The following is a 12358-nucleotide window of genomic DNA, read 5'->3' as shown; positions in this document are numbered from 1 at the left end:
GGCCGCGGTCGAGTCCCGAGAGGTGGACAGGAGAATCCACCTCAGGCCCCTGTTGATTGGGAACAAAGGTTTGCCGAGATGCAAACTAGAATTGAGCAACAAGAAGAAGAGATACGACGACTCAGACAACGGGATGCTCCTGTTGAGCCTCCCCCGCAACCGCCTGTTGCGGCTCCTGCAGTTCCTGCAGCCCCTGCGGTGCCAGCTGAGCAAAATATTGCTGGTAACCGCATGGAGCCTTTATATGAGAGGTTCAGAAAGCAAGCGCCTCTAGTATTTCTGGGAGGCCCTGATGTTTTAAAAGCTGAGCAGTGGTTGACTGTTATTGAGAAAATATTGAATTTTATGGGAGTAGCTGGAAATGATAGGGTGGCATGTGCCACGTTCCAATTTCAAGAGGATGCCCTGATCTGGTGGGAAATGGTATCCCTCACCAGAGATGTAACTAGAATGACCTGGGAAGAGTTCCGAGAATTGTTTAATGCCAAGTATTACAACGAGGCGGTCCGCAGTGCAAAGCGGAAGGAATTTATTGAGTTGGTACAAGGTGAGAGTATGTCAGTGACCGAGTATACCACCAAGTTTGATCGTTTGGCTAAGTTAGCCTCCGGAATTGTACCAACAGACTTCAGCAAGAAAGAAAAGTATTTGGATGGGCTGAATGCCAAAATCAGACATGACCTGGTTATTACAACGAATGATACCACAACTTATGCAGAAATGGTTGATAAAGCTCTTCGAGCTGAAGGAGCAGTTAAATTTTTACAAGAAACCCGAGAGTCTTCTGGTGTTGGTGGGATCACTACTCTCCCTATGTCGGGTCCTGAGAAAGAGAGTGGGGGTTCTACCTTTGAACAGAAGAAAAGAACTTTTCCATCTTCGGGAAGTTCAGGGCAAGGTAAAAGGTTTCGAGGAAACCAGAACAGAGGGGGACGTCAGACTTATTCTTATCCTGAGTGCCCGCGTTGCAAGAAGCATCATCCCGGAGCTTGTAACCGGAGAGCCTGTTTTCAGTGTGGTTCGGTGGGACATCTCAGGAAAGACTGTCCTCAGTTGAAGAAAGAGGAACCAAAGCCCGAGGTCAGACCTGTACCTGCACCTGCTCGTGTTTTTGCTATAACTCAGGCAGATGCTGCTGCCAGTCCTTCAGTAGTTACAGGTCAGCTTCTAATCAATGGTTTTGCTTATACTGTTTTATTTGATTTGGGTGCTACTCGGTCTTATGTGTCATCAAGACTTCTTGATCAGTTTGATAGACCTAGTGATATTCTCGAGACGGGGTTTGGAACCCTGTTGCCTAATGGAGAATTAATTATTTCAAAGAAGTGGATTAGGTCAGTAATAATTAGAATTGAAGATAGAGAATTGAGTGCTGATCTCGTGGAGTTACCATTGGCCGAATTTGACATTATACTTGGTATGGACTTTTTGTCCAAATACTCTGCTAGTATTGATTGTAAACGGAAAATGGTAACTTTTGAACCGGAAAATGAGGAACCTTTTGTTTTTGTTGGTTCGGTCCAAGGTTCTCGTGTCCCAAGAATCTCAGCGTTGAAAGCTAGGGATTTATTACGAGATGGATGTGTTGGATTTCTGGCAGTGGTAGTGGATTCCAGTAAACCTGTGTTACTTGGACCAGAAGAAGTTAAAGTGGTTAAGGAATTCCTGGATGTATTTCCAGAGGAATTGCCGGGATTACCACCTCAGCGGGAGATAGATTTCATCATTGATTTAATTCCTGGAGCGGAACCTGTTTCAAAGGCACCCTACCGAATGGCACCTGCTGAATTAAAAGAACTAAAAATACAACTCCAAGGGATGTTGGATCTAGGGTTCACTCGACCTAAGGGAGCCCCTGTGCTATTCGTGAAGAAGAAAGATGGAACTCTTCGTATGTGTATTGATTATCGGGAGCTGAATAAGTTAACCATTAAGAATAAATATCCTCTGCCCAGAATTGACGATTTGTTTGACCAACTTCAGGGTAAGACTGTATTCTCTAAGATTGACTTGAGGTCTGGATATCATCAATTGAGAATTCGAGAAGAGGATATCCCGAAGACAGCTTTCCGAACCAGGTATGGGCATTATGAATTCCTGGTTATGTCTTTTGGGTTAACAAATGCACCGGCAGCTTTTATGGATCTCATGAATAGAGTATTCAAGGATTTCCTCGATAATTTTGTAATTGTATTTATCGATGATATTCTTGTGTACTCTCGGTCAGAAGCAGAACATGAGCAACATCTCCGAATGGTTCTGCAGCGACTTAGGGATCATAAACTTTATGCAAAGTTCAAAAAGTGTGAGTTCTGGCTGTCGCAAGTGTCTTTTCTGGGGCATATTGTTGGAAAAGACGGAATTATGGTTGATCCAGGGAAGATTGAAGCGGTGAAGAATTGGCCTAGACCTAAAACAGTCACTGAGATTCGAAGTTTTCTCAGATTAGCGGGTTATTATCGGCGTTTTGTGGAAGGATTTTCCAAAATTGCGATGCCGTTATCCGAGTTAACTAGGAAAAATCAGCGATTTATATGGTCAGATAAGTGTGAAAAGAGTTTTCAAGAGCTGAAGCAACGATTGATTACAGCTCCTGTTCTAGCCTTGCCATCTGATCAAGAAAAGTTTGTGGTGTATTGCGACGCTTCAAAGCAGTGTTTAGGCTGTGTGTTAATGCAAGCGGATAAAGTCATAGCTTATGCTTCTCGGCAGTTGAAAGATTATGAGCAGCGTTACCCAACTCACGACCTAGAACTTGCAGCAGTGGTGTTCGCCTTGAAAATTTGGCGACATTACTTGTATGGTGAAAGGTGTGAGATTTATACTGACCACAAGAGTCTCAAGTATTTCTTCACTCAGAAGGATTTGAACATGAGACAGAGAAGGTGGTTAGAATTGGTAAAAGACTATGACTGTGAAATCCTGTATCATCCTGGAAAGGAAAATATTGTGGCTGATGCCTTAAGCAGAAAAGGACCTGATCAGATATCCAATATGGTCATGATTTCCTCTCAGCTAGCCTCAGAAATGACTAGAGCAAACATTGAGTTGGTGACTGAGAGATTATTTAATCTGACACTTCAGTCAGATTTGTTGGAAAGAATCAGAATGACCCAGTTAGAAGATTCTGAATTAGTAAAAATTCGAGAAGATGTCTTAGCAGGCAAAGCTAAGGACTTCTCCATTTCTGACAATGGGATGCTGTTGTTTAAAGCACGGGTGTGTGTCCCTGATTTCAGTGAACTTAAAAAGGAAATTTTAGAGGAAGCTCATACTACCCCTTACTCGTTACATCCAGGAACCACCAAAATGTATCAAGATTTGAAACCCTATTTCTGGTGGTATGGGATGAAGAGGGATGTAGTGGACTATGTCACTAAATGCTTAACCTGTCAACAAATCAAAGCTGAGCATCAACGACCGGTGGGGTTACTTCAGCCATTAACACTTCCAGAGTGGAAGTGGGAAGACATTGCAATGGACTTTGTAGTTGGCTTGCCTAGAACCACAGGAATGTACGACTCAGTTTGGGTCGTGGTGGATCGTTTTACAAAGTCAGCACATTTCTTACCTGTTAAGGTAACCTATTCAGTGGATCAGTATGCTGATTTGTATGTGAAAGAAATTGTCCGACTTCATGGAGTACCAAAGTCAATCGTTTCAGATAGGGATCCTAAATTTACCTCAAAGTTTTGGGTAAGTTTGCAAAAGGCTATGGGAACTAATTTGAAATTCAGCACAGCCTTTCATCCTCAAACAGATGGGCAATCTGAACGAACCATCCAGATACTTGAAGACTTGTTACGAGCTTGTGTCATGGATTTTGGAGGGTCATGGAGTAAGTATTTGCCTCTGATTGAATTCTCCTATAATAATAGCTATCAAAGTACCATAGGAATGGCTCCCTATGAGCTGCTCTATGGAAGGAAATGTCGTTCCCCAATTCATTGGGACGAAACAGGAGAACGGAAATACTTGGGCCCTGAATTAGTCCAGAGGACAAATGAAGCAATAGACAAGATCAAAGCTCGAATGCTTGCTTCACAAAGCAGGCAGAAAAGTTATGCAGATCCCAAGCGACGGGATGTTACATTCCAACCTGGTGATCATGTCTTTCTACGAGTATCCCCGATGAAGGGAATCAGACGCTTTGGAAAGAAAGGTAAATTGAGCCCTAGGTTTATTGGACCTTTTGAAATTCTGGAGAAGGTTGGACAAGTTGCTTATCGGTTAGCCCTACCTCCTTCCCTATCAGCAGTGCATAATGTGTTTCATGTTTTCATGCTGAGGAAGTACGTGTCTGATCCAATGCATGTTCTGAGTTACGAAGCATTGGAATTGCAACCTGATTTATCATATCACGAACAACCGGTGCAAATTCTGGATAAAAAGGAAAAGGTTCTCCGAACCAAAACCATATCATTGGTCAAGGTACTTTGGAGAAACAGTAAAGTGGAAGAAGCCACTTGGGAATTGGAATCTGATATGAGGGCCCAGTATCCTGAGTTATTCAGGTAGATTTCGGGGGCGAAATCCTTTTAACGGGGGGATAATTGTAAAGACCGCCTATGAATAGTACTTTGTATTATTAATTATTTAAGGTTTATGTATTAATAATTATGGAATGCATATTTTAGAAATATATTTTATATATCATATATGTTTTTATGCTATTTTATATTTAATTATCCAATTCCTGTGTTTGTGTTCGGAAGCGGTGGAAAGCGACGTTGGGGCCTTTAGAGAATTGTATTATATGGTTTAGAATATTTTTTCGGGATATCATTGCTAAGTTTTAGCGGAGTTGGTATTTTCGGGGTGTGGTAATTGACCAATTTGCCCTTGGGAGTTGGTGACTAGCTTTATTAGTTAGAAGGGTAATTAGGTCTTTTCTTTCTAAAACCCTTGTTTTGGCTTTTAGTGATTAATGGCTGCCTTTTATTATATTGACTTTGATTTTAAAAAAAAATTAATTAATAAAAGAAAGAAAGCAAGGAGATGAGTTAGAAGAAGCTTAGTAGTGAAGTTTCCATTTTCATCTCTCTTTTCCCTCTCTCTTTCGATCCATCAACCAGCAAGGAAGGAGGTTATTTCTTGCTGAAATCTTTGAATTCTAGTTGAGTTTGAAGTTCCAATTCAAGGTATTTCCTCTTGCTCTCCTCTCTTAAGTTTTCTTTAGTCTAGGTTAGGTTTTTACATGTGAATTTAGGTTCTAGGTGGCTGTGTGGATTGAAATGGTATAACTTGGTATTCTGGAAATGGTTTTAGGTTGTTTGAGCTCATTTGAATTGAAATTGAAGGTTAATTTAAGGTTTGAGCAAGGTTTGAGTTTGTGAACTCAAACTTAGCTCTCTAATGGTGGATTGAGAATCTGTGTGAATTGGTGAGTTTTATTGATTGGGATTGATCTAGTATGATGTTTACAGGTGTTATGGAAGTTATTGTGAAGTTTGGGGTTGTTTTGAATTAAGGGGAAGAATTTTTGGGTTCCCAGCTCAGAACCGGAATTCCGGTTCCTGGGGCCCTGTTGCAACCGGTCGACCGGTTGGTCCCAGGAACCGGACTTCCGGTTGGGAACCGGCCTGCCGGTTGGGGCTTTTTCCCGAGCCCTAGTTTTTCCCGTTTTTAAGTAATTTAGGGTATTGGCATCTTATTTATCGATAGGGTTAAGTTTAGTTTCTATTTTAAATCCCCGATAAGTGTTTTAGCGAGTCTCTCATTGGATTTTAAACATTATGGTTTAGGGCCCTGTAAAACGTCGAGCTGCACTTCCACTCAGGCTGACCGGCACACTTGAGCAAGGAACGAGGTAAGATAGCGTAAGAATATATATATGAATGTATATGTTTATTTTGAATATTAATGTGGTTACGGTGTTACCAACACGAGTACCCAGGGTACGTCGTGTTCGTGGTACAACACTTAGTAATTCCTGGGAGTACAGTTAGGACTCTACCAACACAAGTACAGAGTTGGTACTTTAGTGCATTTGGTATAGTAGTCGTACTACCCTTAAGAACGTTCTTAACCATTTGGTGAGCTTCGTTGTTAAGCTCAGGGCAGCTTAATCATAAAGCTGGCAGCGTGTTATTTTTATATTTTCTTGCATATCTTACTGAGTCTGTTGACTCATCAGTTTGCTACCTTGTGTAGGTAAAGGAAAAGCAAAGCTGGAGGAACAGTGAGGTGGAACTCGGCATGATTGTACATATCGCGGCAGTGCAACCTAGAGGGTTTCGATTTATTAGTATTTTGGAGTCTGTATTTTGATTATGCTTGTCCGCTAAAGTTTAAAAAAAAAAGAATATATATATGTACATATTAGTAAAATACTTTTAACTAGTATTTTGTTACTCGGGATCCCGATCCATGTGATTATTAATATATAAATTATTAAAAAAAAAAAGAATTAATTTTTTCGAGTTTATTATTATTATTATAAAATACGGGCGTTACATTTACCTTTCCAGATTTCATAAGATGTTTTTGAGGTACCTGGACGAATAAACACTCTGTTTATTATGTAGCAAGCTGTGTTAATAGCTTCAGCCCATAAGCGCTTTGTCAATTTCTTGCTATTTAACATCACTCTTGCCATTTCCTGCAATGTTCGATTCTTCCTCTCAACAACTCCATTTTGTTGAGGAGTTTTGGGAGCTGAAAATTCATGAGTTATACCTGTAGACTTGCAAAAATCATCATACACAGAATTTTCAAACTCCTTACCATGATCACTTCGAATTCGAACAATTTTCCCAATATTACAACCTTTCTCAACTCTTAATCTCAGACAAAGAGTTTTAAAGGCATCAAAAGTGTCAGATTTTTCTCTTAAGAAATCTACCCAAGTAAAACGAGAGAAATCATCAACACACACAAAGATATATCGTTTACCATTCAAACTTTCAACTTGGATTGGACCCATAAGATCCATGTGAAGCAATTCCAATACCTTTGAGGTATTGATATCAGACACAGGCTTGTGAGTGATTTTTAATTGCTTTCCAAGTTGACATGGTTCACACTTACCTTCACTTTCCTTACCAAGCTTGGGAAGACCTCGAACAATACCTGCATTTGACAATTTTTTCAGGTTTTTAAAATTAATATGCCCAAGCTTGGCATGCCACAGATCTGTGGTGTTGTTGATAGCTGAGTGACAAGTAAACACAGGGGTTAGAGTATAACAGTTATCATTGGATCGAAATCCTTGCAAGATACATTCATTGTCATTATTCAGCACATAACAATGATCACTATCAAAAGAAACAGTAAACCCTTGATCACAGATTTGACTGATGCTAAGTAAATTAGCCCTCAGTCCTTCAACTAACATCACATTTTTCAGTCTAGGTAACCCTTCAAAATTTAGAGTTCCCATACCAACAACTTTTCCAGATAAGCCATTACCAAAAGTGACTTCTCCACATTGCATAGGCCGAATGTTAGTCAAAAAATCCTTGTCACCTGTCATATGTCTAGAGCAACCACTGTCAAAATACCACATTTGAGATGCAGCAGTTTTATCAGAAAAACCAGCTAGACACTTCTTTTTCACCCATATTTGTTTCAAACCCTTATGTTTCTTTTGAGAATTTTTCAAATTATCAAAATAATTTGTTTTAAACAGATTATTCAATGTGAAACATTTAGGTCTGATATGACCTTTTCTACCACAAAAATGACAAATGGGAACAAATCTTTTTACCTGAGATCTTACCCTTTTTGAAAATCCTGGAGATTTTGCAGCATCAGAAGCTGTTCTTGCTGCCACAGGTTGTGAAACTGTTACGACAGAGTTTGTAGCCTCAAGGTGATTCGTTGGAACACTAGATTTTACAAACTTCGTGACTCCAGAACTTTCCATTCCATTAGAACCAAGGCCTGCAAAACCTCTCTGTCCTGCATTCTGAGCTTTTTCAAAAATAGAAGATCTAGGATTAAGCATTTGAACATTTTTCTTAAAGTTTTCAAGTTCCTTCTTTAATAGAGAGATTTTTTCATCTTTATCACAACAACTAGTCTCATATTCTTTTATTTTCAGATTACACAATTCAATCTGATGAGACAATTTTTTATTCAATTTATTTAACTCTCTATTTTCAGAAGCAACCTGAATCCATTTTTCATACATGACTTTGTATGATTCAGCAAGAGATTCTTCACAGATTTCAGACTCATCTGAATCTGATTCCTCTTGTTTGGTGGTATTATTCAGACATACCAATTTATCTTTCACCTGTGAATCACACAACACATTAGTCATAACAGAGGTTAGGGCAACATTTTCAGTAATATCTTCATCACTTTCGGTTTCATCATCACTCCAAGTGACATTGAAACTTTTCTTATTCTTTTTCAAAGTGTTTGCACACTCAGCTTGAATATGCCCAAAACCTTCACATTCCCTGCACTGAATTCCCTTTTTGTTAGAGACAGATGGTTTAATGAAAGTATTACCTTTTGAACCTTTCGAAATATTCTTTTTATTTCCCATCTTTTTCATATATTTCTGAAAATTCTTAGTTAATAAAGCAATCTCATCATCACATTCACTATCAGAATTTTCATTATCAGCAACTTTCAAAGCAATACTTTTACCTTTATCAGCAATAGATTTGGGTTTGTCCTTTTGTTTAATCTGTTGATTTAAGTCAAAAGTACGTAAGGAACCCATCAATTCTTCCACTTTCATAGTGCTAAAATCTTTAGCTTCCTCCATTGCCAAAAGTTTAGTATCAAACCTTTCTGGAAGAACTCTAACAATTTTTCTCACAAGAACCGAATCATCAAGCTTTTCTCCAAGAGCAAAATATTCATTAGCAATGTCAGATAATTTTTCATAGAATTCAGTTAAAGTTTCATTATCAGACATTCTAAGCTCATCAAATTTAGTTTGAAGCATGATAAATCTAGATCTTTTCACATCAGAAGTTCCTTCAAACTGAGTTTGAAGAATCTCCCAAGCTTCCTTAGCAGAAACACAAGATGATATAAGTTTAATGAAACCCTCACCTACACCATTAAAGATAGCATGCAAAGCTTTGCTATTGTAGGCAGATAGTTTATCATCTTCAATAGACCATTCCAGTTCAGATTTTATTATAGTATTACCTGAAGTATCTGTCTCAACTGGAGGAGACCAACCTGATAGAACCATTCTCCACGCCTTCTCATCTTGAGATTTGATGAAGGCCCTCATTCTAACTTTCCAATAAGGATAGTTAGAGTCATTAAGCAACGGTGGTCTAGAAATAGAACTTCCTTCTGCAAAAAATGACATTCTAACAAAAACGTTATAGGACCACACTAAGAGTTTAGTGTCCTGCTCTGATACCAATTGAAAAACTGTGTTTTTGCAAATGTCAGTTGTATATAAGAAAATATAAAAATTGTAAGCGTTTGCAGCAGCAGAAAGTAATTTTTCTACAGCAAAACTGAACAGGCAGAATATAAAATATTTGCAGAAAAATAAATAACTTGACACAAGAGATTTATACGTGGTATCAGTGTTCTCCCGAACACTCCTAGTCCACGGGGCCACGCCCAGAGAATGAAATCAATTAATAAAGTATCAAAATTACAAAGACAATTGACTTAAACAAGTTTAGACTCCCTCTAAAGTATTGCCGCAATCCTTTGTAATCCACTTTATGAATCTGACTTCTTGAAACACCTTCAAGCCCGAACTCCCTTCGTCTTTGAAGTGTGAGTGCTTACTTCCTCCCGAAGTAAGGCTTTAGCAAGTCTTCTCCCGAAGACCAAGTGCTTACTTCCTCCCGAAGTAAGGCTTTATCAAGTCTTCTCCCGCAGACCAATCTCTTGTTCAGTCAAGTAGTTCTTCACAACCTCTAGGATAGAGTAAGAACAGAAATAGAACAACTAGAACCTAGGTGAACAACTAGGCTCTCACAAAACAAAGAAACACTCTCTTCTCTCAAAAGATAAATGTAAAAAATGAATAAGGGAAGAGGTAACTCGAATGGTTGCTCTCTAGGCTCTATTTATAGATCATAGAAACCAAAGAGGCAACCACAAGTTCGAATTAGCAGCTGTACAAAAACTTTCCAAAAGAAACATGATCTACTACATCAGATTCGGTTGCTGACGAAGCAGATCTGCCCAGAAACGGGAAACTTACTAAAATCGGGTCCGATCTTCTTTCAATGCTTGATTCCTGCCAAAAACAGATTAGATATTCTGATTGTATCAAGATACAATCGAAATCAATAAGGAAAAGGCAATAAACAAAGTTTCCCTAAAAAAGACAACTTTCCAAAAGAGAATTCCTTCTCTTTTGAGAAGTTTTCAACAAAGGAAAGTTCAGCTGAAAGTGCAACTTTCCAAACAAGGAAAATGGCAACTAATAACCGAATAAAAGAGGTAAGATTTCGAAAATGAATGCATAGCAATCTTACCATAAAAAGGAAAAATTATTTTGTCACCTAACTTGCCAAAAGAGGACTTTACAGTAAAGTTATGCTGTAATCTTCATGTGAATTAACACTGTAAATTGTAAATCATATCAATTTATTTCTTACATATCTTCCAATTATTAACTGCTATTATAGGTGTATTGTTTAGATACTGATTAGTACTTTGTGTGAAACAGGGAAAGAAAATAAAGAGAAAAAATTACAAAAAGAGACATATACAGTGTGGGTCGTCTGAGATCTAACCATACATTATTTTTTCTTTAAAATTTTGCTTTTTAAGTTTCCATTTCATACTTTATATTACACTTTTTTATTTTCTTTTATTATATGATATTTTTTATAATAACAATTAAAAAATAACAAAAATTAATTCTTTATGTCATTGTACTTTAGTCTACTTCTAAACAATGTATGTTATGAAATGTGTTTGATTTTTATATGATATTGTCAAAGACGGAGCGAGAAATTCGGTTCAGTGAGGGCTTGAATAGACTGTTACATATATGCTTAGAAAAAAAAATGTTGATTGTTTCTTTTTTTTTTTTAATTTAGTGTTAAATTTTAGTGGTATTACCTTTAAATTAGGTAGGAACAAATTGAGTGAGGGCTTAATACACATTTATAGTAAATAAAAATTTAAATACATATATGTAACATAAAAGTTTTTTATATATTATAAAATTGAGTGAGGGCTTAAGCCTACACAATGGCTTAAGTCTCTCCGTCCACAGGTATTGTTCTTTGATTTATTTTTAAGATAGAAAATAAAGTAAAATAGTAATAATGAAAAAGTTGACTACTTTGTGAATTGGTTAAATTTTTTTAGTTTTGGCTTTTGTATTTCACTAAAGTCATTGAAGGTTATTTATTTTAGATTGTATTGTTATTTGGTTTTTTTTTTTTTTTAAGAAAATAAATATTTAAAAATATTAGGTTTAAATATATCTTGAATATTAAGTTTGCAATTACATTATCATAATTTCTTCAATTATATTAAATTATTAAAACTAACATATTGCAATCAGTATTTATTTTAGATTGCAATACCATCATTTAAATTATTTGAATATACATAAAAATTACTACACTCAATAATAAAATAAGTTTTTCTTCAATAAATCACTTTATTAAAAAAATTCAATTAGCTATAATAATAAATTAAAATATATGATTATTTATTGAATCATTCTCATTTATATTATAAAACACCTATTATAAAACTAAGTATACGTGCCTTGCACGTAGCTTTCTCCTAGTATAAAGTGTCTATCTAACCATATTTCTTGGTTTAACAAATTTTACTTTTTTTCTGTTAAACATCAAACAATAATTTTCAAAAATTTTAAAATAATAAATAAATAAAAATATTGGCCAAGTAGTTGAACTAAATCCCTATTTTTTTAAACAGTTTTCAATAGAGATATTTTAAAAAATTAATCTAACTACAATTCCAAAAATCATGGCAAAATGCGGTTATATTATGAGCATGCTTAGCCAATTTATGGTGGCAATGTTAAAATTGTAACCAACATGAGAGATTATTGCTAAGCAACATTTACGTAGTGGCATCAAAGAAAACCCACCAAGCAACGATTACAACTATCACGAGAAAGAGCCAAAAAAAAGAGACTACATTAAAATTCATAAGAATGTCTTACATCTCCAAGTCGGCGGAATGCACCATAAATACCACCAAATAACGTTGAGAAGATTACATACCAAATCTGGGAATCCATAAAATAGACCTGCAAAATTTTGTAATGTCAAAAATCTAATCATGAAGGCTGACATGATAAGAAAAATATATATAGGGAGAGCAGAAAACATACAAGAATAATTGGAGCCCATAGTATAACAACAACACCAATATTATTTTTGGCTGCACAAAAGGTGAGACCAAATCAATATCACTATTTTATTTT

General features: G+C 36.6%; 1 long non-coding RNA gene across 1 annotated transcript; it reads left to right on the top strand.

Annotated features, from left to right (window-relative positions):
* Window positions 1-4762: 4762 nt before the first annotated feature.
* Window positions 4763-6372, top strand: LOC115715780 (uncharacterized). Its single transcript, XR_004011438.2, has 3 exons — window positions 4763-5141; window positions 5745-5809; window positions 6154-6372. It is a non-coding gene; the product is annotated as an uncharacterized LOC115715780 (long non-coding RNA).
* Window positions 6373-12358: the final 5986 nt, after the last annotated feature.

The sequence above is a fragment of the Cannabis sativa genome, chromosome 1 (genome assembly GCF_029168945.1).
Source record: "Cannabis sativa cultivar Pink pepper isolate KNU-18-1 chromosome 1, ASM2916894v1, whole genome shotgun sequence".
Taxonomy (NCBI): Eukaryota; Viridiplantae; Streptophyta; class Magnoliopsida; order Rosales; family Cannabaceae; genus Cannabis; species Cannabis sativa.
The sequence above is the reverse complement of the archived record's forward strand: the minus strand, read 5'-3'. Positions and strand labels throughout refer to the sequence as shown.